The following is a 24,388-nucleotide window of genomic DNA, read 5'->3' as shown; positions in this document are numbered from 1 at the left end:
AACACGTCTCCCGTTCACACTGTTGATCATACTCCAGGTTCCACATGCATGTTTTAGCTGAAGGAAGAATACCTTAAACCTGGAGAGTTGAGACCCGTGGAATGGGTACCATGCAATATGTCTTCAAAGGGTATTCATTTGCTCACCGAACCTCTCCAAATCTATCACTGCTGCGTTTATGCCCCTGTACACATGCTTGATTCTCTTTCGGAGACATAGCAATCCGTAGGTTTTAAGATACTTACTAGTCATTTACATTCTTAGGCGTTTAATATGGGGTGTTGAGTCCATTTCGTTGAGCAAGGAGTAGCTCTTGTCTATTCCATATTTGGCTTAAGGAACTTTATCTGTGCTCATTTCAATCTCTGGTTTTATGCAGCACCCCAACTCACCTTTCCCCTTAAGCAAGCATAAGTTGGTTTTCTAAATTTGAGACCCTGTTCTGTTATGGAATTCAGTTCCTGTGTAGCCAAGTTTTCATTCCGTGTATTAGTGATATCTTATGATGTTTCTTTTTCTGTGTGACTTATTTCAGTTAGAATCATCGTACCTGAATCCACTCATTATGCTGCTACGGGCCTGATGTCATAGATTTCATTGCTGAGTGATATTGCTTTGTAAGTAAATACCACAACTTCTTTATCCATTTTTCACTTTCTGCGATGTTGAACTTGTACTGTAACGAGGTTCTTGTAAACAGAGGCGTCCCAAACTTTGGGGTGGCTGTGTCTTTTTGATTTTAATTTCCCTAAGCTATAGGACCATAAGTGGAAGTGCCCTAGGCTCTGTTGCTTTGTTTTTTAGATGTTTCAGGAAACACCATACACTTCTCCCCAGTGTCTGTTGGCAACTTACATCCCGCCCATCAGCATAACAAGGCTCCCAGTTCTCCATGGCCTGTCCTCCCTTTCTGGATTTTACACTTATTTAAGATGGCCCTTTTGACCGGGGGGAAGTGAGACTTCATTGTAGTATAGATTTCCTTTGCAAGCTTGCTTGGTTGGCCAAAAAGGGCGTATGCGTTTTTTCCTGAATATATTCAGGAAAAAACGCATACGCCCTTTTTGGCCAAGTGCATCATTGTGGACGTTCTGCCTCTTTTCCTATGCTTTCAATGCAATTCCAGTCTACCTCCTGAAATCGGTTTCCTGCAATTCTGCCCCGCTTTCAAGTCCTTTTGGCAGCCTTACTTCAGTATATTTTTGGACGATAGCTGTCATTTATAACTCTGCAGGTTTGTGAATTACAGTGCCCCTGAGCTCCTTTCTTCAACTCGCTTTCTTTTGAGCTGGCCGCAACACCGCAGGATGGCTTCAGGCCCTAATCTGCTTCCGGCACGGCACACTGAGCCTTTGGTTATTTCCTCTTCCTGGTGGGAAATGAAAGTTAAATTTGCCCGTCCAGACACCTCCAGCTAGTTTCTCATTGGTTCTCCCTATTCCTGTTCATCTTTCAGAAATTGCAAACTGGGCCAAACAGGAGGTTAAATACGCTGACTCTCCAAGTGGGGAGAGTGTTAGTAAAGCGTCTGGAATGTTGCACCCAAGTACCAGGGGAGGAAAACTGAGACATATTAGAACACATCTCCCGTCCACACGGTTGATCATACTCTGGGTTCCACATGCATGTTTTAGCTGAAGGGAGAATACCTTAAACCTGGAGAGTTGAGACCCGTGTAATGGGTACCATGCAATATGACTTCAAAGGGTCTTCATTTGCTCACCGAACCTCTCCAATCCTATCAGTGCTGCGTTTATGCCCCTGTACACATGCTTGATTCTCTTTCAGAGACATAGCAATCCATAGGTTTTAAGATACTTACTAGTCAGGTACATTCTTAGGCGTTTATTATGGGGTGTTGAGTCCATTTCGTTGAGCAAGGAGTAGCTCTTGTCTATTCCATATTTGGCTTAAGGAACTTTATCTGTGCTCATTTCAATCTCTGGTTTTATGCAGCACCCCAACTCACCTTTCCCCTTAAGCAAGCATAAGTTGGTTTTCTAAATTTGAGACCCTGTTCTGTTTTGGAATTCAGTTCCTGTGTAACCAAGTTTACATTCCGTGTATTACTGATATCTTATGATATTTCTTTTTCTGTTTGACTTATTTCAGTTAGAATTATCGTACCTGAATGCTGTCATTATGCTGCTATGGGCCTGATGACATAGATTTCATTGCTGAGTGATACTGCATTGTACGTAAGTACCACAAGTTCTTATCCATTTTTCACTTTCTGCGATATTGAACTTGTACGGTAAACGAGGTTCTTGTAAACAGAGGCGTCCCAAACTTTGGGGTGGCTGTGTCTTTTTGATTTTAATTTCCCTAAGCTATAGGACCATAAGTGGAAGTGCCCTAGGCTCTGTTGCTTTGTTTTTTAGATGTTTCAGGAAACACCATACACTTCTCCCGAGTGTCTGTTGGCAATTTACATCCCGCCCATCAGCATAACAAGGCTCCCAGTTCTCCATGGCCTGTCCTGCCTTTCTGGATTTTACACTTTTTTCAGATGGCCCTTTTGTGCGGGGGGAAGTGAGACTTCATTGTAGTGCAGATTTCCTTTGCAAGCTTGCTTGGTTGGCCAAAAAGGGCGCATGCGTTTTTTCCTGAATATATTCAGGAAAAAACGCATGCGCCCTTTTTGGCCAAGTGCATCATTGTGGACGTTCTGCCTCTTTTCCTATGCTTTCAATGCAATTCCAGTCTACCTCCTGAAATCGGTTTCCTACAATTCTGCCCCGCTTTCAAGTCCTCTTGGCAGCCTTACTTCAGTATATTTTTGGACGATAGCTGTCATTTACAACTCTGCAGGTTTGTGAATTACAGTGCCCCTGAGCTCCTTTCTTCAACTCGCTTTCTTTTGAGCTGGCCACAACACCGCAGGATGGCTTCAGGCCCTAATCTGGTTCCGGCACGGCACGCTGAGCCTTTGGTTATTTCCTCTTCCTGGTGGGAAATGAGAGTTAAATTTGCCCGTCCAGACACCTCCAGCTAGTCTCTCATTGGTTCTCCCTATTCCTGTTCATGTTCCGCAGAAATTGCAAACTGGGCCAAACAGGAGGTTAAAGGCGCTGACTCTCCAAGTGGGGAGAGTGTTAGTAAAGCGTCTGGAATGTTGCACCCAAGTACCAGGGTACGAAAACTGAGACATATTTGAACACGTCTCCCGTTCACACGGTTGATCATACTCTGGGTTCCACATACATGTTTTAGCTTCAGGAAGAATACGTTAAACCTGGAGAGTTGAGATCCGTGGAATGGGTACCATGCAATATGACTTCAAAGGGTCTTCATTTGCTCACCGAACCTCTCCAGTCCTATCACTGCTGCGTTTATGCACCTGTACACATGCTTGATTCTCTTTTGGAGACATAGCAATCCATAGGTTTTAAGATACTTACTAGTCAGGTACATTCTTAGGCATTTAATATGCGGTGTTGAGTCAATTTCGTTGAGCAAGGAGTAGCTCTTGTCTATTCCATATTTGGCTTAAGGAACTTTATCTGTGCTCATTTCAATCTCTGGTTTTATGCAGCTGCCCAACTCACCTTTACCCGTAGCAAGCATAAGTTGGTTTTCTAAATTTGAGACACTGTTCTCTTCTGTAATTCAGTTCCTGTGTAGCCAAGTTTACATTCCGTGTATTACTGATATCTTATGATGTTTCTTTTTCTGTGTGACTTATTTCAGTTAGAATCATCATACCTGAATCCACTCATTGTGCTGTTAAGGGCCTGATGACATAGATTTCATTGCTGAGTGATATTGCTTTGTAAGTAAATACCACAACTTCTTTATCCATTTTTCACTTTCTGCGATGTTGAACTTGTACTGTAAACGACGTTCTTGTAAACAGAGGCGTCCCAAACTTTGGGGTGGCTGTGTCTTTTTGATTTTAATTTCCCTAACTCTAGGACCATAAGTGGAAGTGCCCTAGGCTCTGTTGCTTTGTTTTTTAGATGTTTCAGGAAACACCATACACTTCTCCCGAGTGTCTGTTGGCAATTTACATCCCGCCCATCAGCATAACAAGGCTCCCAGTTCTCCATGGCCTGTCCTGCCTGTCTGGATTTTACACTTTTTTCAGATGGCCCTTTTGACCGGGGGGAAGTGAGACTTCATTGTAGTGCAGATTTCCTTTGCAAGCTTGCTTGGTGGGCCAAAAAGGGCGTATGCGTTTTTTCCTGAATATATTCAGGAAAAAACGCATACGCCCTTTTTGGCCAAGTGCATCATTGTGGACGTTCTGCCTCTTTTCCTATGCTTTCAAAGCAATTCCAGTCTACCTCCTGAAATCGGTTTCCTGCAATTCTGCCCCGCTTTCAAGTCCTCTTGGCAGCCTTACTTCAGTATATTTTTGGACGATAGCTGTCATTTATAACTCTGCAGGTTTGTGAATTACAGTGCCCCTGAGCTCCTTTCTTCAACTCGCTTTCTTTTGAGCTGGCCGCAACACCGCAGGATGGCTTCAGGCCCTAATCTGGTTCCGGCACGGCACACTGAGCCTTTGGTTATTTCCTCTTCCTGGTGGGAAATGAGAGTTAAATTTGCCCGTCCGGACACCTCCAGCTAGTCTCTGATTGGTTCTCGCTATTCCTGTTCATCTTCCGCAGAAATTGGAAACTGGGCCAAACAGGAGGTTAAAGGTGCTGACTCTCCAAGTGGGGAGAGTGTTAGTAAAGCATCTGGAATGTTGCACCCGAGTACCAGGCGAGGAAAACTGAGACATATTTGAACATGTCTCCCGTTCACACGGTTGATCATACTCTGGGTTCCACATGCATGTTTTAGCTGAAGGAAGAATACTTTAAACCTGGAGAGTTGAGACCCGTGGAATGGGTACCATGCAATATGACTTCAAAGGGTCTTCATTTGATCAACGAACCACTCCAATCCTATCACTGCTGCTTTTTTGCCCCTGTACACAAGCTTGATTCTCTTTTGGAGACATAGCAATCCATAGGTTTTAAGATACTTACTAGTCAGGTACATTCTTAGGTGTTTAATATGGGGTGTTGAGTCCATTTCGTTGAGCAAGGAGTAGCTCTTGTCTATTCCATATTTGGCTTAAGGAACTTTATCTGTGCTCATTTCAATCTCTGGTTTTATGCAGCACCCCAACTCACCTTTCCCCTTAAGCAAGCATAAGTTGGTTTTCTAAATTTGAGATCCTGTTCTGTTTTGGAATCCAGTTCCTGTGTAGCCAAGTTTACATTCCGTGTATTAGTGATATCTTATGATGTTTCTTTTTCTGTGTGACTTATTTCAGTTAGAATCATCGTACCTGAATCCACTCATTATGCTGCTATGGGCCTGATGACATAGATTTCATTGCTGAGTGATACTGCATTGTACGTAAGTACCACAAGTTCTTTATCCATTTTTCACTTTCTGTGATATTGAACATGTACGGTAAATAAGGTTCTTGTAAACAGAGGCGTCCCAAACTTTGGGGTGGCTGTGTCTTTTTGATTTTAATTTCCCTAAGCTCTAGGACCATAAGTGGAAGTGCCCTAGGCTCTGTTGCTTTGTTTTTTAGATGTTTCAGGAAACACCATACACTTCTCCCCAGTGTCTGTTGGCAATTTACATCCCGCCCATCAGCATAACAAGGCTCCCAGTTCTCCATGGCCTGTCCTGCCTGTCTGGATTTTACACTTTTTTCAGATGGCCCTTTTGACCGGGGGGAAGTGAGACTTCATTGTAGTGCAGATTTCTTTGCAAGCTTGCTTGTTTGGCCAAAAAGTGCGTATGCGTTTTTTACTGAATATATTCAGGAAAAAACTCATACGCCCTTTTTGGCCAAGTGCATCATTGTGGACGTTCTGCCTCTTTTCCTATGCTTTCAATGCAATTCCAGTCTACCTCCTGAAATCGGTTTCCTGCAATTCTGCCCCGCTTTCAAGTCCTCTTGGCAGCCTTACTTCAGTATATTTTTGGACGATAGCTGTCATTTATAACTCTGCAGGTTTGTGAATTACAGTGCCCCTGAGCTCCTTTCTTCAACTCTCTTTCTTGTGACCTGGCCGCAACACTGCAGGATGGCTTCAGGCCTACTCTGGTTCTGGCACGGCACGCTGAGCCTTTGGTTAATTCCTCTTCCTGGTGGGAAATTAGAGTTAAATTTTCCCGTCCAGACACCTCCAGCTAGCCTCTCATTGGTTCTCGCTATTCCTGTTCATCTTCCGCAGAAATTGCAAACTGGGCCAAACAGGAGGTTAAAGGGACTGACTCTCCAAGTCGGGAGAGTGTTAGTAAAGCGTCTGGAATGTTGCACCCGAGTACCAGGGTACGAAAACTGAGACATATTTGAACACGTCTCCCGATCACATGGTTGATCATACTCTAGGTTCCACATGCATGTTTTAGGTGAAGGAAGAATACCTTAAACCTGGGTAGTTGAAACCCGTGGAATGGGTACCATGCAATATGACTTCAAAGGGTCTTCATTTGCTCACCGAACCTCTCCAATCCTATCACTGCTGCGTTTATGCCCCTGTACACATGCTTGATTCTCTTTCGGAGACATAGCAATCCATAGGTTTTAAGATACTTACTAGTCAGGTACATTCTTAGGCGTTTAATATGCGGTGTTGAGTCCATTTCGTTGAGCAAGGAGTAGCTCTTGTCTATTCCATATTTGGCTTAAGGAACTTTATCTGTGCTCATTTCAATCTCTGGTTTTATGCAGCACCCCAACTCACCTTTCCCCTTAAACAAGCATAAGTTGCTTTTCTAACTTTAAGACACTGTTCTGTTCTGTAATTCAGTTCCTGTGTAGCCAGGTTTGCATTCCATGTATTACTGATATCTTATGATGTTTCTTTTTCTGTGTGACTTATTTCAGTTAGAATCATCGTACCTGAATCCACTCATTGTGCTGCTAAGGGCCTGATGACATAGATTTCATTGCTGAGTGATATTGCTTTGTAAGTAAATACCACAACTTCTTTATCCATTTTTCACTTTCTGCGATGTTGAACTTGTACTGTAAACGAGGTTCTTGTAAACAGAGGCGTCCCAAACTTTCGGGTGACTGTGTCTTTTTGATTTTAATTTCCCTAAGCTCTAGGACCATAAGTGGAAGTGCCCTAGGCTCTGTTGCTTTGTTTCTTAGATGTTTCAGGAAACACCATACACTTCTCCCGAGTGTCTGTTGGCAATTTACATCCCGCCCATCAGCATAACAAGGCTCCCAGTTCTCCATGGCCTGTCCTGCCTTTCTGGATTTTACACTTTTTTCAGATGGCCCTTTTGACCGGGGGGAAGTGAGACTTCATTGTAGTGCAGATTTCCTTTGCAAGCTTGCTTGGTTGGCCAAAAAGTGCTTATGCGTTTTTTCCTGAATATATCAGGAAAAAACGCATATGCCCTTTTAGGCCAAGTGCATCATTGTAGACGCTCTGCCTCTTTTCCTATGCTTTCAATGCAATTCCAGTCTACCTCCTGAAATCGGTTTCCTGCAATTCTGCCCCGCTTTCAAGTCCTCTTGGCAGCCTTACTTCAGTATATTTTTGGACGATAGCTGTCATTTATAACTCTGCAGGTTTGTGAATTACAGTGCCCCTGAGCTCCTTTCTTCAACTCGCTTTCTTTTGAGCTGGCCGCAACACCGAAGGATGGCTTCAGGCCCTAATCTGGTTCCGGCACGGCACGCTGAGCCTTTGTTTATTTCCTCTTCCTGGTGGGAAATGAGAGTTAAATTTGCCCGTCCAAACACCTCCAGCTAGTCTCTCATTGGTTCTCGCTATTGTTGTTCATCTTCCGCAGAAATTGCAAACTGGGCCAAACAGGAGGTTAAAGGGACTGACTCTCCAAGTCGGGAGAGTGTTAGTAGAGCGTCTGGAATGTTGCACCCGAGTACCAGGGTACGAAAACTGAGACATATTTGAACACGTCTCCCGATCACATGGTTGATCATACTCTAGGTTCCACATGCATGTTTTAGGTGAAGGAAGAATACCTTAAACCTGGGTAGTTGAAACCCGTGGAATGGGTACCATGCAATATGACTTCAAAGGGTCTTCATTTGCTCACCGAACCTCTCCAATCCTATCACTGCTGCGTTTATGCCCCTGTACACATGCTTGATTCTCTTTCGGAGACATAGCAATCCATAGGTTTTAAGATACTTACTAGTCAGGTACATTCTTAGGCGTTTAATATGCGGTGTTGAGTCCATTTCGTTGAGCAAGGAGTAGCTCTTGTCCATTCCATATTTGGCTTAAGGAACTTTATCTGTGCTCATTTCAATCTCTGGTTTTATGCAGCACCCCAACTCACCTTTACCCGTAGCAAGCATAAGTTGGTTTTCTAAATTTGAGACCCTGTTCTGTTCTGTAATTCAGTTCCTGTGTAGCCAAGTTTACATTCCGTGTATTACAGATATCTTATGATGTTTCTTTTTCTGTGTGACTTATTTCAGTTAGAATCATCATACCTGAATCCACTCATTGTGCTCCTAAGGGCCTGATGACATAGATTTCATTGCTGAGTGATATTGCTTTGTAAGTAAATACCACAACTTCTTTATCCATTTTTCACTTTCTGCGATGTTGAACTTGTACTGTAAACGAGGTTCTTGTAAACAGAGGCGTCCCAAACTTTGGGGTGGCTGTGTCTTTTTGATTTTAATTTCCCTAAGCTCTAGGACCATAAGTGGAAGTGCCCTAGGCTCTGTTGCTTTGTTTTTTAGATGTTTCAGGAAACACCATACACTTCTCCCGAGTGTCTGTTGGCAATTTACATCCCGCCCAGCAGCATAACAAGGCTCCCAGTTCTCCATGGCCTGTCCTGCCTGTCTGGATTTTACACTTTTTTCAGATGGCCCTTTTGACCGGGGGGAAGTGAGACTTCATTGTAGTGCAGATTTCCTTTGCAAGCTTGCTTGGTTGGCCAAAAAGGGCGTATGCGTTTTTTCCTGAATATATTCAGGAAAAAACGCATACGCCCTTTTTGGCCAAGTGCATCATTGTGGACGTTCTGCCTCTTTTCCTATGCTTTCAAAGCAATTCCAGTCTACCTCCTGAAATCGGTTTCCTGCAATTCTGCCCCGCTTTCAAGTCCTCTTGGCAGCCTTACTTCAGTATATTTTTGGACGATAGCTGTCATTTATAACTCTGCAGGTTTGTGAATTACAGTGCCCCTGAGCTCCTTTCTTCAACTCGCTTTCTTTTGAGCTGGCCGCAACACCGCAGGATGGCTTCAGGCCCTAATCTGGTTCCGGCACGGCACGCTGAGCCTTTCGTTATTTCCTCTTCCTGGTGGGAAATGAGAGTTAAATTTGCCCGTCCGGACACCTCCAGCTAGTCTCTGATTGGTTCTCGCTATTCCTGTACATCTTCCGCAGAAATTGCAAACTGGGCCAAACAGGAGGTTAAAGGTGCTGACTCTCCAAGTGGGGAGAGTGTTAGTAAAGCATCTGGAATGTTGCACCCGAGTACCAGGCGAGGAAAACTGAGACATATTTGAACATGTCTCCCGTTCACACGGTTGTTCATACTCTGGGTTCCACATGCATGTTTTAGCTGAAGGAAGAATACTTTAAACCTGGAGAGTTGAGACCCGTGGAATGGGTACCATGCAATATGACTTCAAAGGGTCTTCATTTGATCAACGAACCACTCCAATCCTATCACTGCTGCTTTTTTGCCCCTGTACACACGCTTGATTCTCTTTTGGAGACATAGCAATCCATAGGTTTTAAGATACTTACTACTCAGGTACATTCTTAGGTGTTTAATATGGGGTGTTGAGTCCATTTCGTTGAGCAAGGAGTAGCTCTTGTCTATTCCATATTTGGCTTAAGGAACTTTATATGTGCTCATTTCAATCTCTGGTTTTATGCAGCACCCCAACTCACCTTTCCCCTTAAGCAAGCATAAGTTGGTTTTCTATATTTGAGATCCTGTTCTGTTTTGGAATCCAGTTCCTGTGTAGCCAAGTTTACATTCCGTGTATTAGTGATATCTTATGATGTTTCTTTTTCTGTGTGACTTATTTCAGTTAGAATCATCGTACCTGAATCCACTCATTATGCTGCTACGGGCCTGATGACATAGATTTCATTGCTGAGTGATACTGCATTGTACGTAAGTACCACAAGTTCTTTATCCATTTTTCACTTTCTGTGATATTGAACATGTACGGTAAATAAGGTTCTTGTAAACAGAGGCTTCCCAAATTTGGGGTGGCTGTGTCTTTTTGATTTTAATTTCCCTAAGCTATAGGAACATAAGTGGAAGTGCCCTAGGCTCTGTTGCTTTGTTTTTTAGATGTTTCAGGAAACACCATACACTTCTCCCGAGTGTCTGTTGGCAATTTACATCCCGCCCATCAGCATAACAAGGCTCCCAGTTCTCCATGGCCTGTCCTGCCTTTCTGGATTTTACACTTTTTTCAGATGGCCCTTTTGACCGGGGGGAAGTGAGACTTCATTGTAGTGCAGATTTCCTTTGCAAGCTTGCTTGGTTGGCCAAAAAGGGCGTATGCGTTATTTCCTGAATATATTCAGGAAAAAACGCATACGCCCTTTTTGGCCAACTGCATCATTGTGGACGTTCTGCCTCTTTTCCTATGCTTTCAATGCAATTCCAGTCTACCTCCTGAAATCGGTTTCCTGCAATTCTGCCCGGCTTTCAAGTCCTCTTGGCAGCCTTACTTCAGTCTATTTTTGGACGATAGCTGTCATTTATAACTCTGCAGGTTTGTGAATTACAGTGCCCCTGAGCTCCTTTCTTCAACTCTCTTTCTTGTGAGCTGGCCGCAGCACCGCAGGATGGCTTCAGGCCCTAATCTGGTTCCGGCACAGCACGCTGAGCCTTTGGTTATTTCCTCTTCCTGGTGGGAAATGAGAGTTAAATTTGCCCGTCCAGACACCTCCAGCTAGTCTCTCATTGGTTCTCGCTATTCCTGTTCATCTTCCGCAGAAATTGCAAACTGGGCCAAACAGGTGGTTAAAGGCACTGACTCTCCAAGTGTGGAGAGTGTTAGTAAAGAGTCTGGAATGTTGCACCCGAGTACCAGGGGAGGAAAACTGAGACATATTTGAACACGTCTCCCGTTCACACGGTTGATCATACTCTGGGTTCCACATGCATGTTTTAGCTGAAGGAAGAATACCTTATACCTGGAGAGTTGAGACCCGTGGAATGGGTACCATGCAATATGACTTCAAAGGGTCTTCATTTGCTCACCGAACCTCTCCAATCCTATCACTGCTGCGTTTATGCCCCTGTACACATGCTTGATTCTCTTTCGGAGACATAGCAATCCATAGGTTTTAAGATACTTACTAGTCAGGTACATTCTTAGGCGTTTAATATGCGGTGTTGAGTCCATTTCGTTGAGCAAGGAGTAGCTCTTGTCTATTCCATAGTTGGCTTAAGGAACTTTATCTGTGCTCATTTCAATCTCTGGTTTTATGCAGCACCCCAACTCACCTTTCCCCTTAAGCAAGCATAAGTTGGTTTTCTAAATTTGAGACCCTGTTCTGTTCTGTAATTCTGTTCCTGTGTAGCCAAGTTTACATTCCGTGTATTACTGATATCTTATGATGTTTCTTTTTCTGTGTGACTTATTTCAGTTAGAATCATCATACCTGAATCCACTCATTGTGCTGCTAAGGGCCTGATGACATAGATTTCATTGCTGAGTGATATTGCTTTGTAAGTAAATACCACAACTTCTTTATCCATTTTTCACTTTCTGCGATGTTGAACTTGTACGATAAACGAGGGCTTGTAAACAGAGGCATCCCAAAGTTTGGGGTGGCTGTGTCTTTTTGATTTTAATTTCCCTAAGCTATAGGACCATAAGTGGAAGTGCCCTAGGCTCTGTTGCTTTGTTTTTTAGATGTTTCAGGAAACACCATACACTTCTCCCGAGTGTCTGTTGGCAATTTACATCCCGCCCATCAGCATAACAAGGCTCCCAGTTCTCCATGGCCTGTCCTGCCTTTCTGGATTTTACACTTTTTTCAGATGGCCCTTTTGACCGGGGGGAAGTGAGACTTCATTGTAGTGCAGATTTCCTTTGCAAGCTTGCTTGGTTGGCCAAAAAGGGCGTATGCGTTTTTTCCTGAATATATTCAGGAAAAAACGCATACGCCCTTTTTGGCCAAGGGCATCATTGTGGACGTTCTGCCTCTTTTCCTATGCTTTCAATGCAATTCCAGTCTACCTCCTGAAATCGGTTTCCTGCAATTCTGCCCCGCTTTCAAGTCCTCTTGGCAGCCTTACTTCAGTATATTTTTGGACGATAGCTGTCATTTATAACTCTGCAGGTTTGTGAATTACAGTGCCCCTGAGCTCCTTTCTTCAACTCGCTTTCTTGTCACCTGGCCGCAACACCGCAGGATTGCTTCAGGCCCTAATCTGGTTCCGGCACGGCACGCTGAGCCTTTGGTTATTTCCTCTTCCTGGTGGGAAATTAGAGTTAAATTTGCCCGTCCAGACACCTCCAGCTAGTCTCTCATTGGTTCTCCCTATTCCTGTTCATCTTCCGCAGAAATTGCAAACTGGGCCAAACAGGACGTTAAAGGCGCTGACTCTCCAAGTGGGCAGATTGTTAGTAAAGCGTCTGGAATGTTGCACCCGGGTACCAGGGGAGGAAAACTGAGACATATTTGAACACGTCTCCCGTTCACACGGTTGATCATACTCTGGGTTCCACATGCATGTTTTAGCTTCAGGAAGAATACCTTAAACCTGGAGAGTTGAGACCCGTTGAATGGGTACCACGCAATATGACTTCAACGCGTATTCATTTGCTCACCGAACCTCTCCAATCCTATCACTGCTGCGTTTATGCCCCTGTACACATGCTTGATTCTCTTTCGGAGACATAGCAATCCATAGGTTTTAAGATACTTACTAGTCAGGTACATTCTTAGGCGTTTAATAGGCGGTGTTGAGTCCATTTCGTTGAGCAAGGAGTAGCTCTTGTCTATTCCATATTTGGCTTAAGGAACTTTATCTGTGCTCATTTCAATCTCTGGTTTTATGCAGCACCCCAACTCACCTTTCCCCTTAAGCAAGCATAAGTTGGTTTTCTAAATTTGAGACCCTGTTCTGTTCTGTAATTCAGTTCCTGTGTAGCCAAGTTTACATTCCGTGTATTACTGATATCTTATGATGTTTCTATTTCTGTGTGACTTATCTCAGTTAGAATCATCATACCTGAATCCACTCATTGTGCTGCTAAGGGCCTGATGACATAGATTTCATTGCTGAGTGATATTGCTTTGTAAGTAAATACCACAACTTCTTTATCCATTTTTCACTTTCTGCGATGTTGAACTTGCACTGTAAACGAGGTTCTTGTAAACAGAGGCGTCCCAAACTTTGGGGTGGCTGTGTCTTTTTTATTTTAATTTCCATAAGCTATAGGACCATAAGTGGAAGTGCCCTTGGCTCTGTTGCTTTGTTTTTTAGATGTTTCAGGAAACACCATACACTTCTCCCGAGTGTCTGTTGGCAATTTACATCCCGCCCATCAGCATAACAAGGCTCCCAGTTCTCCATGGCCTGTCCTGCCTTTCTGGATTTTACGCTTTTTTCAGATGGCCCTTTTGACCGGGGGTAAGTGAGACTTCATTGTAGTGCAGATTTCCTTTGCAAGCTTGCTTGGTTGGCCAAAAAGGGTGTATGCGTTTTTTCCTGAATATATTTAGGAAAAAAGGCATACGCCCTTTTTGGCCAAGTGCATCATTGTGGACGTTCTGCCTCTTTTCCTATGCTTTCAATGCAATTCCAGTCTACCTCCTGAAATCGATTTCCTGCAATTCTGCCCGCTTTCAAGTCCTCTTGGCAGCCTTACTTCAGTCTATTTTTGGACGATAGCTGTCATTTATAACTCTGCAGGTTTGTGAATTACAGTGCCCCTGAGCTCCTTTCTTCAACTCGCTTTCTTTTGAGCTGGACGCAACACCGCAGGATGGCTTCAGGCCCTACTCTGGTTCCGGCACGGCATGCTGAGCCTTTGGTTATTTCCTCTTCCTGGTGGGAAATGAGAGTTAAATTTGCCCGTCCAGACACCTCCAGCTAGTCTCTCATTGGTTCTCCCTATTCCTGTACATCTTCCGCAGAAATTGCAAACTGGGCCAAGCAGGAGGTTAAAGGGACTGACTCTCCAAGTCGGGAGAGTGTTAGTAAAGCGTCTGGAATGTTGCACCCGAGTACCAGGGTACGAAAACTGAGACATATTTGAACACGTCTCCCGATCACATGGTTGATCGTACTCTAGGTTCCACATGCATGTTTTAGCTGAAGGAAGAATACCTTAAACCTGGGTAGTTGAAACCCGTGGAATGGGTACCATGCAATATGACTTCAAAGGGTCTTCATTTGCTCACCGAACCTCTCCAATCCTATCACTGCTGCATTTATGCCCCTGTACACATGCTTGATTCTCTTTCGGAGACATAGCAATCCATAGGTTTTAAGATACTTACTAGTCAGGTACATTCTTAGGCATTTAATAGGCGGTGTTGAGTCCATTTCGTTGAGTAAGGAGTAGCTCTTGTCTATTCCATATTTGGCTTAAGGAACTTTATCTGTGCTCATTTCAATCTCTGGTTTTATGCAGCACCCCAACTCACCTTTCCCCTTAAGCAAGCATAAGTTGGTTTTCTAAATTTGAGACCCTGTTCTGTTCTGTAATTCAGTTCCTGTGTAGCCAAGTTTACATTCCGTGTATTACTGATATCTTATGATGTTTCTATTTCTGTGTGACTTATCTCAGTTAGAATCATCATACCTGAATCCACTCATTGTGCTGCTAAGGGCCTGATGACATAGATTTCATTGCTGAGTGATATTGCTTTGTAAGTAAATACCACAACTTCTTTATCCATTTTTCACTTTCTGCGATGTTGAACTTGTACTGTAAACGACGTTCTTGTAAACAGAGGCGTCCCAAACTTTGGGGTGGCTGTGTCTTTTTTATTTTAATTTCTCTAAGCTATAGGACCATAAGTGGAAGTGCCCTAGGCTCTGTTGCTTTGTTTTTTAGATGTTTCAGGAAACACCATACACTTCTCCCGAGTGTCTGTTGGCAATTTACATCCCGCCCATCAGCATAACAAGGCTCCCAGTTCTCCATGGCCTGTCCTGCCTTTCTGGATTTTACACTCTTTTCAGATGGCCCTTTTGACCGGGGGGAAGTGAGACTTCATTGTAGTGTAGATTTCCTTTGCAAGCTTGCTTGGTTGGCCAAAAAGTGCGTATGCGTTTTTTCCTGAATATATTTAGGAAAAAAGGCATACGCCCTTTTTGGCCAAGTGCATCATTGTGGACGTTCTGCCTCTTTTCCTATGCTTTCAATGCAATTCCAGTCTACCTCCTGAAATGGATTTCCTGCAATTCTGCCCCGCTTTCAAGTCCTCTTGGCAGCCTTACTTCAGTCTATTTTTGGACGATAGCTGTCATTTATAACTCTGCAGGTTTGTGAATTACAGTGCCCCTGAGCTCCTTTCTTCAACTCGCTTTCTTGTCACCTGGCCGCAACACCGCAGGCTGGCTTCAGGCCCTAATCTGGTTCCGGCACGGCACGCTGAGCCTTTGGTTATTTCCTCTTCCTGGTGGGAAATGAGAGTTAAATTTGCCCGTCCAGACACCTCCAGCTAGTCTCTCATTGGTTCTCCCTATTCCTGTTCATCTTCCGCAGAAATTGCAAACTGGGCCAAGCAGGAGGTTAAAGGGACTGACTCTCCAAGTCGGCAGAGTGTTAGTAAAGCGTCTGGAATGCTGCACCCGAGTACCAGGGTACGAAAACTGAGACATATTTGAACACGTCTCCCGATCACATGGTTGATCGTACTCTAGGTTCCACATGCATGTTTTGGCTGAAGGAAGAATACCTTAAACCTGGAGAGTTGAGACCCGTGGAATGGGTACCATGCAATATGACTTCAAAGGGTCTTCATTTGCTCACCGAACCTCTACAATCCTATCACTGCTGCGTTTATGCCCCTGTACACATGCTTGATTCTCTTTCGGAGACATAGCAATCCATAGGTTTTAAGATACTTACTAGTCAGGTACATTCTTAGGCGTTTAATATGCGGTGTTGAGTCCATTTCGTTGAGCAAGGAGTAGCTCTTGTCTATTCCATAGTTGGCTTAAGGAACTTTATCTGTGCTCATTTCAATCTCTGGTTTTATGCAGCACCCCAACTCACCTTTCCCCTTAAGCAAGCATAAGTTGGTTTTCGAAATTTGAGACCCTGTTCTGTTCTGTAATTCAGTTCCTGTGTAGCCAAGTTTACATTCCGTGTATTACTGATATCTTATGATGTTTCTTTTTCTGTGTGACTTATTTCAGTTAGAATCATCATACCTGAATCCACTCATTGTGCTGCTAAGGGCCTGATGACATAGATTTCATTGCTGAGTGATATTGCTTTGTAAGTAAATACCACAACTTCTTTATCCATTTTTCACTTTCTGCGATGTTGAACTTGTACGGTAAACGAGGTCTTGTAAAAAGAGGCGTCCCAAAGTTTGGGGTGGCTGTGTCTTTTTGATTTTAATTTCCCTAAGCTATAGGACCATAAGTGGAAGTGCCCTAGGCTCTGTTGCTTTGTTTTTTAGATGTTTCAGGAAACACCATACACTTCTCCAGAGTGTCTGTTGGCAATTTACATCCCGCCCATCAGCATAACAAGGCTCCCAGTTCTCCATGGCCTGTCCTGCCTTTCTGGATTTTACACTTTTTTCAGATGGCCCTTTTGACCGGGGGGAAGTGAGACTTCATTGTAGTGCAGATTTCCTTTGCAAGCTTGCTTGGTTGGCCAAAAAGGGCGTATGCGTTTTTTCCTGAATATATTCAGGAAAAAACGCATACACCCTTTTTGGCCAAGGGCATCATTGTGGACGTTCTGCCTCTTTTCCTATGCTTTCAGTGCAATTCCAGTCTACCTCCTGAAATCGGTTTCCTGCAATTCTGCCCCACTTTCAAGTCCTCTTGGCAGCCTTACTTCAGTATATTTTTGGACGATAGCTGTCATTTATAACTCTGCAGGTTTGTGAATTACAGTGCCCCGAGCTCCTTTCTTCAACTCGCTTTCTTTTGAGCTGGCCGCAACACCGCAGGATGGCTTCAGGCCCTAATCTGGTTCCGGCACGGCACGCTGAGCCTTTGGTTATTTCCTCTTCCTGGTGGGAAATGAGAGTTAAATATGCCCGTCCAGACACCTCCAGCTAGTCTCTCATTGGTTCTCGCTATTCCTGTTCATCTTCCGCAGAAATTGCAAACTGGGCCAAACAGGAGGTTAAAGGGACTGACTCTCCAAGTCGGGAGAGAGTTAGTATAGCGTCTGGAATGTTGCACCCGAGTACCAGGGTACGAAAACTGAGACATATTTGAACACGTCTCCCGTTCACACGGTTGATCATACTCTGGGTTCCACATGCATGTTTTAGCTGAAGGAAGAATACCTTAAACCTGGATAATTGAAACCCGTGGAATGGGTACCATGCAATATGACTTCAAAGGGTCTTCATTTGCTCACGGAACCTCTCCAATCCTATCACTGCTGCGTTTCTGCCCCTGTACACACGCTTGATTCTCTTTTGGAGACATAGCATTCCATAGGTTTTAAGATACTTACTAGTCAGGTACATTCTTAGGCGTTTAATATGGGGTGTTGAGTCCATTTCGTTGAGCAAGGAGTAGCTCTTGTCTATTCCATATTTGGCTTAAGGAACTTTATCTGGGCTCATTTCAATCTCTGGTTTTATGCAGCACCCCAACTCACCTTTCCCCTTAAGCAAGCATAAGTTGGTTTTTTCAATTTGAGACCCTGTTCTGTTCTGTAATTCAGTTCCTGTGTAGCCAAGTTTACATTCCATGTATTACAGATATCTTATGATGTTTCTTTTTCTGTGTGACTTATTTCAGTTAGAATCATCATACCTGAATCCACTCATTGTGCTGCTAAGGGCCTGATGACATAGATTTCATTGCTGAGTGATATTGCTTTGTAAGTAAATACCACAACTTCTTTATCCATTTTTCACTTTCTGCGATGTTGAACTTGTACGGTAAACGAGGTTCTTGTAAACAGAGGCGTCCCAAACTTTGGGGTGGCTGTGTCTTTTTTATTTTAATTTCCCTAAGCTATAGGACCATAAGTGGAAGTGCCCTAGGCTCTGTTGCTTTGTTTTTTAGATGTTTCAGGAAACACCATACACTTCTCCCGAGTGTCTGTTGGCAATTTACATCCCGCCCATCAGCATAACAAGGCTCCCAGTTCTCCATGGCCTGTCCTGCCTTTCTGGATTTTACACTTTTCTCACATAGCCCTTTTGACCGGGGGGAAGTGAGACTTCATTGTAGTGCAGATTTCCATTGCAAGCTTGCTTGGTTTGCCAAAAAGTGCGTATGCGTTATTTCCTGTATATATTCAGGAAAAAACGCATACGCCCTTTTTGGCCAAGTGCATCATTGTGGACGTTCTGCCTCTTTTCCTATGCTTTCAATGCAATTCCAGTCTACCTCCTGAAATCGGTTTCCTGCAATTCTGCCACGCTTTCAGGTCCTCTTGGCAGCCTTACTTCAGTATATTTTTGGACGATAGCTGTCATTTATAACTCTGCAGGTTTGTGAATTACAGTGCCCCTGAGCCCCTGTCTTCAACTCGCTTTCTTTTGATCTGTCCGCAACACTGCAAGATGGCTTCAGGCCCTAATATCGTTCCGGCACAGCACGCTGTGCCTTTGGTTATTTCCTCTTCCTGGTGGGAAATGAGAGTTAAATTTGCCCGTCCAGACACCTCCAGCTAGTCTCTCATTGGTTCTCCCTATTCCTGTTCATCTTCCGCAGAAATTGCAAATTGGGCCAAACCGGAGGTTAAAGGCGCTGACTCTTTAAGTGGGGAGAGTGTTAGTAAAGCATCTGGAATGTTGCACCCGAGTACCAGGATAGGAAAACTGAGAAATATTTGAACACATCTCCCGTTCACACGGTTGATCATACTCTGGGTTGCACATGCATGTTTTAGCTGAAGGAAGAATACCTTAAAACTAGAGAGTTGAGACCCGTGTAATGGGTACCATGCAATATGATTTCAAAGGGTCTTCATTTGCTCACCAAACCTCTCCAATCCTATCACTGCTGCGTTTATGCCTCTGTACACATGCTTGATTCTCTTTCGGAGACATAGCAATCCATAGGTTTTACGATACTTACTAGTCAGGTACATTCTTAGGCGTTTAATATGCGGTGTTGAGTCCATTTCGTTCAGCAAGGAGTAGCTCTTGTCTATTCCATATTTGGCTTAAGGAACTTTATCTGTGCTCATTTCAATCTCTGGTTTTATGCAGCACCCCAATTCACCTTTACCCTTAAGCAAGCATAAGTTGGTTTTCTAAATTTGAGACCCTGTTCTGTTCTGTAATTCAGTTCCTGTGTAGCCAAGTTTACATTCCGTGTATTACTGATATCTTATGATGTTTCTTTTTCTGTGTGACTTATTTCAGTTAGAATCATCATACCTGAATCCACTTATTGTGCTGCTAAGGGCCTGATGATACAGATTTCACTGCTGAGTGATATTGCTTTGTAAGTAAATACCACAACTTCTTTATCCATTTTTCACTTTCTGCGATGTTGTACTTGTACTGTAAACGAGGTTCTTGTAAACAGAGACGTTCCAAACTTTGGGGTGGCTGTGTCTTTTTGATTTTAATTTCCCTAAGCTATAGGACCATAAGTGGAAGTGCCCTAGGCTCTGTTGCTTTGTTTTTTAGATGTTTCAGGAAACACCATACACTTCTCCGGAGTGTCTGTTGGCAATTTACATCCCGCCCATCAGCATAACAAGGCTCCCAGTTCTCCATGGCCTGTCCTGCCTTTCTGGATTTTACACTATTTTCAGATTGCCCTTTTGACCGGGGGGAAGTGAGACTTCATTGTAGTGCAGATTTCCTTTGCAAGTTTGCTTGGTTGGCCAAAAAGGGCGTATGCGTTTTTTCGTGAACATGTTCAGGAAAAAACGCATATGCCCTTTTTCGCCAAGTGCATCATTGTGGACGTTCTGCCTCTTTTCCTATGCTTTAAATGCAATTCCAGTCTACCTCCTGAAATCTGTTTCCTGCAATTCTTCCCCGCTTTCAAGTCCCCTTGGCAGCCTTACTTCAGTATATTTTTGGACGATAGCTGTCATTTATAACTCTGCAGGTTTGTGAATTACAGTGCCCCTGAGCTCCTTTCTTCAACTCGCTTTCTTGTGAGCTGGCCGCAACACCGCAGGATGGCTTCAGGCCCTAATCTGGTTCCGGCACGGCACGCTGATCCTTTGATTAATTCCTCTTCCTGGTGGGAAATGAGAGTTAAATTTGCCCGTCCAGACACCTCCAGCTAGTCTCTCATTGGTTCTCCCTATTCCTGTTCAACTTCCGCAGAAATTGCAAACTGGGCCAAACAGGAGGTTAAAGACGCTGACTCTCCAAGTGGGGAGAGTGTTAGTAAAGCGTCTGGAATGTTGCACCCGAGTACCAGGGTACGAAAACTGAGACATATTTGAACACGTCTCCCGATCACATGGTTGATCATACTCTAGGTTCCACATGCATGTTTTAGCTGAAGGAAGAATACCTTAAACCTGGGTTGTTGAAACCCGTGGAATGAGTATCATGCAATATGACTTCAAAGGGTCTTCATTTGCTCACCGAACCTCTCCAATCCTATCACTGCTGCGATTATGCCCCTGTACACTGGCTTGATGCTCTTTTGGAGACATAGCAATCCATAGGTTTTAAGATACTTACTAGTCAGGTACATTCTTAGGCGTTTAATATGCGGTGTTGAGTCCATTTCGTTGAGCAAGGAGTAGCTCTTGTCTATTCCATATTTGGCTTAAGGAACTTTATCTGTGCTCATTTCAATCTCTGGTTTTATGCAGCACCCCAACTCACCTTTCCCCTTAAGCAAGCATAAGTTGGTTTTCTAAATTTGAGACCCTGTTCTGTTCTGTAATTCAGTTCCTGTGTAGCCAAGTTTACATTCCGTGTATTAGTGATATCTTATGATGTTTCTTTTTCTGTGTGACTTATTTCAGTTAGAATCATCGTACCTGAATCCACTCATTATGCTGCTACGGGCCTGATGACATAGATTTCATTGCTGAGTGATACTGCATTGTACGTAAGTTCCACAAGCTCTTTATCCATTTTTCACTTTCTGTGATATTGAACTTGTACTGTAAACGAGGTTCTTGTAAACAGAGGCGTCCCAAACTTTGGGGTGGCTGTGTCTTTTTGATTTTAATTTCCCTAAGCTATAGGACCATAAGTGGAAGTGCCCTAGGCTCTGTTGCTTTGTTTTTTAGATGTTTCAGGAAACACGATACACTTCTCCTGAGTGTCTGTTGGCAATTAACATCCCGCCCATCAGCATAACAAGGCTCCCAGTTCTCCATGGCCTGTCCTGCCTTTCTGGATTTTACACTTTTTTCAGATGTCCCTTTTGACCGGGGGGAAGTGAGACTTCATTGTAGTGAAGATTTCCTTTGCAAATTTGCTTGGTTGGGCAAAAAGCGCGTATGCGTTTTTTCCTGAATATATTCAGGAAAAAACGCATACGCCCTTTTTGGCCAAGTGCATCATTGTGGACGTTCTGCCTCTTTTCCTATGCTTTCAATGCAATTCCAGTCTACCTCCTGAAATCGGTTTCCTGCAATTCTGCCCCGCTTTCAAGTCCTCTTGGCAGCCTTACTTCAGTATATTTTTGGACGATAGCTGTCATTTATAACTCTGCAGGTTTGTGAATTACAGTGCCCCTGAGCTCCTTTCTTCCACTCGCTTTCTTGTGACCTGGCCGCAACACCGCAGGATGGCTTCAGGCCCTAATCTGGTTCCGGCACGGCACGCTGAGCCTTTGGTTAATTCCTCTTCCTGTTGGGAAATGAGAGTTAAATTTGCCCATCCAGACACCTCCAGCTAGTCTCTCATTGGTTCTCCCTATTCCTGTTCATCTTCCGCAGAAATTGCAAACTGGGCCAAACAGGAGGTTAAAGGGACTGACTCTCCAAGTCGGGAGAGTGTTAGTAAAGCGTCTGGAATGTTGCACCCGAGTACCAGGGGAGGAAAACTGAGACATATTTGAACATGTCTCCCGATCACATGGTTGATCATACTCTGGGTTCCACATGCATGTTTTAGCTGAAGGAAGAATAACTTAAACCTGGGTAGTTGAAACCCGTGGAATGGGTACCATGCAATATGACTTCAAAGGGTCTTCATTTGCTCACCGATCCTCTCCAATCCTATCACTGCTGCGTTTATGCCCCTGTACACACGCTTGATTCTCTTTTGGAGACATAGCAATCCATAGGTTTTAAGATACTTACTAGTCAGGTACATTCTTAGGCGTTTAATATGGGGTGTTGAGTCCATTTCGTTGAGCAAGGAGTAGCTCTTGTCTATTCCATATTTGGCTTAAGGAACTTTATCTGTGCTCATTTCAATCTCTGGTTTTATGCAGCACCCCAACTCACCTTTCCCCTTAAGTAAGCATAAGTTGGTTTTCTAAATTTGAGACCCTGTTCTGTTCTGTAATTCAGTTCCTGTGTAGCCAAGTTTACATTCTGTGTATTACTGATATCTTATGATGTTTCTTTTTCTGTGTGACTTATTTCAGTTAGAATCATCGTACCTGAATCCACTCATTATGCTGCTACAGGCCTGATGACATAGATTTCATTGGTCAGTGATACTGCATTTTACGTAAGTACCACAAGTTCTTTATCCATTTTTCACTTTCTGTGATATTGAACTTGTACGGTAAATGAGGTTCTTGTAAACAGAGGCGTCCCAAACTTTGGGGTGGCTGTGTCTTTTTGATTTTAATTTCCCTAAGCTATAGGACCATAAGTGGAAGTGCCCTAGGCTCTGTTGCTTTGTTTTTTAGATGTTTCAGGAAACACCATACACTTCTCCTGAGTGTCTGTTGGCAATTTACATCCCGCCTATCAGCATAACAAGGCTACCAGTTCTCCATGGCCTGTCCTGCCTTTCTGGATTTTACACTTTTTTCAGATGGCCCTTTTGACCAGGGAGCAGTGAGACTTCACTGTACTGCAGATTTCCTTTGCAAACTTGCTTGGTTGGCCAAAAAGGGCGTATGCGTTTTTTCCTGAATATATTCAGGAAAAAACGCATACGCCCTTTTTGGCCAAGTGCATCATTGTGGACGTTCTGCCTCTTTTCCTATGCTTTCAATGCAATTCCAGTCTACCTCCTGAAATCGGTTTCCTGCAATTCTGCCCCGTTTTCAAGTCCTCTTGGCAGCCTTACTTCAGTCTATTTTTGGACGATAGCTGTCATTTATAACTCTGCAGGTTTGTGAATTACAGTGCCCCTGAGCTCCTTTCTTCAACTCACTTTCTTTTGAGCTGGCCGCAACACCGCAGGATGGCTTCAGGCCCTAATATGGTTCCGGCACGGCACGCTGAGCCTTTGGTTATTTCCTTTTCCTGGTGGGAAATGAGAGTTAAATTTGCCCGTCCAGACACCTCCAGCTAGTCTCTCATTGGTTCTCCCTATTCCTGTTCATCTTCCGCAGAAATTGCAAACTGGGCCAAACAGAACGTTAAAGGCGCTGACTCTCCAAGTGGGGAGAGTGTTAGTAAAGCGTCTGGAATGTTGCACCGGAGTTCCAGGGGAGGAAAACTGAGACATATTTGAACACGTCTCCCGTTCACACGGTTCATAGTACTCTGGGTTCCACATGCATGTTTTAGCTGAAGGAAGAATACCTTAAACCTGGAGAGTTGAGACCCGTGTAATGGGTACCATGCAATATGACATCAAAGGTCTTCATTTGCTCACCGAACCTCTCCAATCCTATCACTGCTGCCTTTATGTCCCTGTACACACGCTTGATTCTCTTTTGGAGACATAGCAATCCATAGGTTTTAAGATACTTACTAGTCAGGTACATTCTTAGGCGTTTAATATGGGGTGTTGAGTCCATTTCGTTGAGCAAGGAATAGCTCTTGTCTATTCCATATTTGGCTTAAGGAACTTTATCTGTGCTCATTTCAATCTCTGGTTTTATGCAGCACCCCATCTCACCTTTCCCCTTAAGCAAGAAGAAGTTGGTTTTCTAAATTTGAGACCCTGTTCTGTTTTGGAATTCAGTTCCTGTGTAGCCAAGTTTACATTCCGTGTATTAGTGATATCTTATGATGTTTCTTTTTCTGTGTGACTTATTTCAGTTAGAATCATCGTACCTGAATCCACTCATTATGCTGCTATGGGCCTGATGACATAGATTCCATTGCTGAGTGATACTGCATTGTACGTAAGTATCACATGTTCTTTAACCATTTTTCACTTTCTGTGATATTGAACTTGTACGGTAAAAGAGGTTCTTGTAAACAGAGG

At 43.6% G+C, this 24,388-nt stretch overlaps 1 long non-coding RNA gene across 26 annotated transcripts in view; it reads left to right on the top strand.

Annotated features, from left to right (window-relative positions):
* The window catches only part of LOC307189637, a 2,307,304-nt gene that overhangs the window by 308,222 nt on the left and 1,974,694 nt on the right, over nucleotides 1-24,388 (top strand). The gene's annotated exons all lie outside the window — the stretch shown is intronic.

Source organism: Stenella coeruleoalba (assembly GCF_951394435.1).
Source record: "Stenella coeruleoalba genome assembly, chromosome: 7".
In the NCBI taxonomy this organism is placed as follows: Eukaryota; Metazoa; Chordata; class Mammalia; order Artiodactyla; family Delphinidae; genus Stenella; species Stenella coeruleoalba.
Note: the sequence above shows the minus strand (reverse complement) of the source record. Positions and strands in the feature narration are given on the sequence as shown.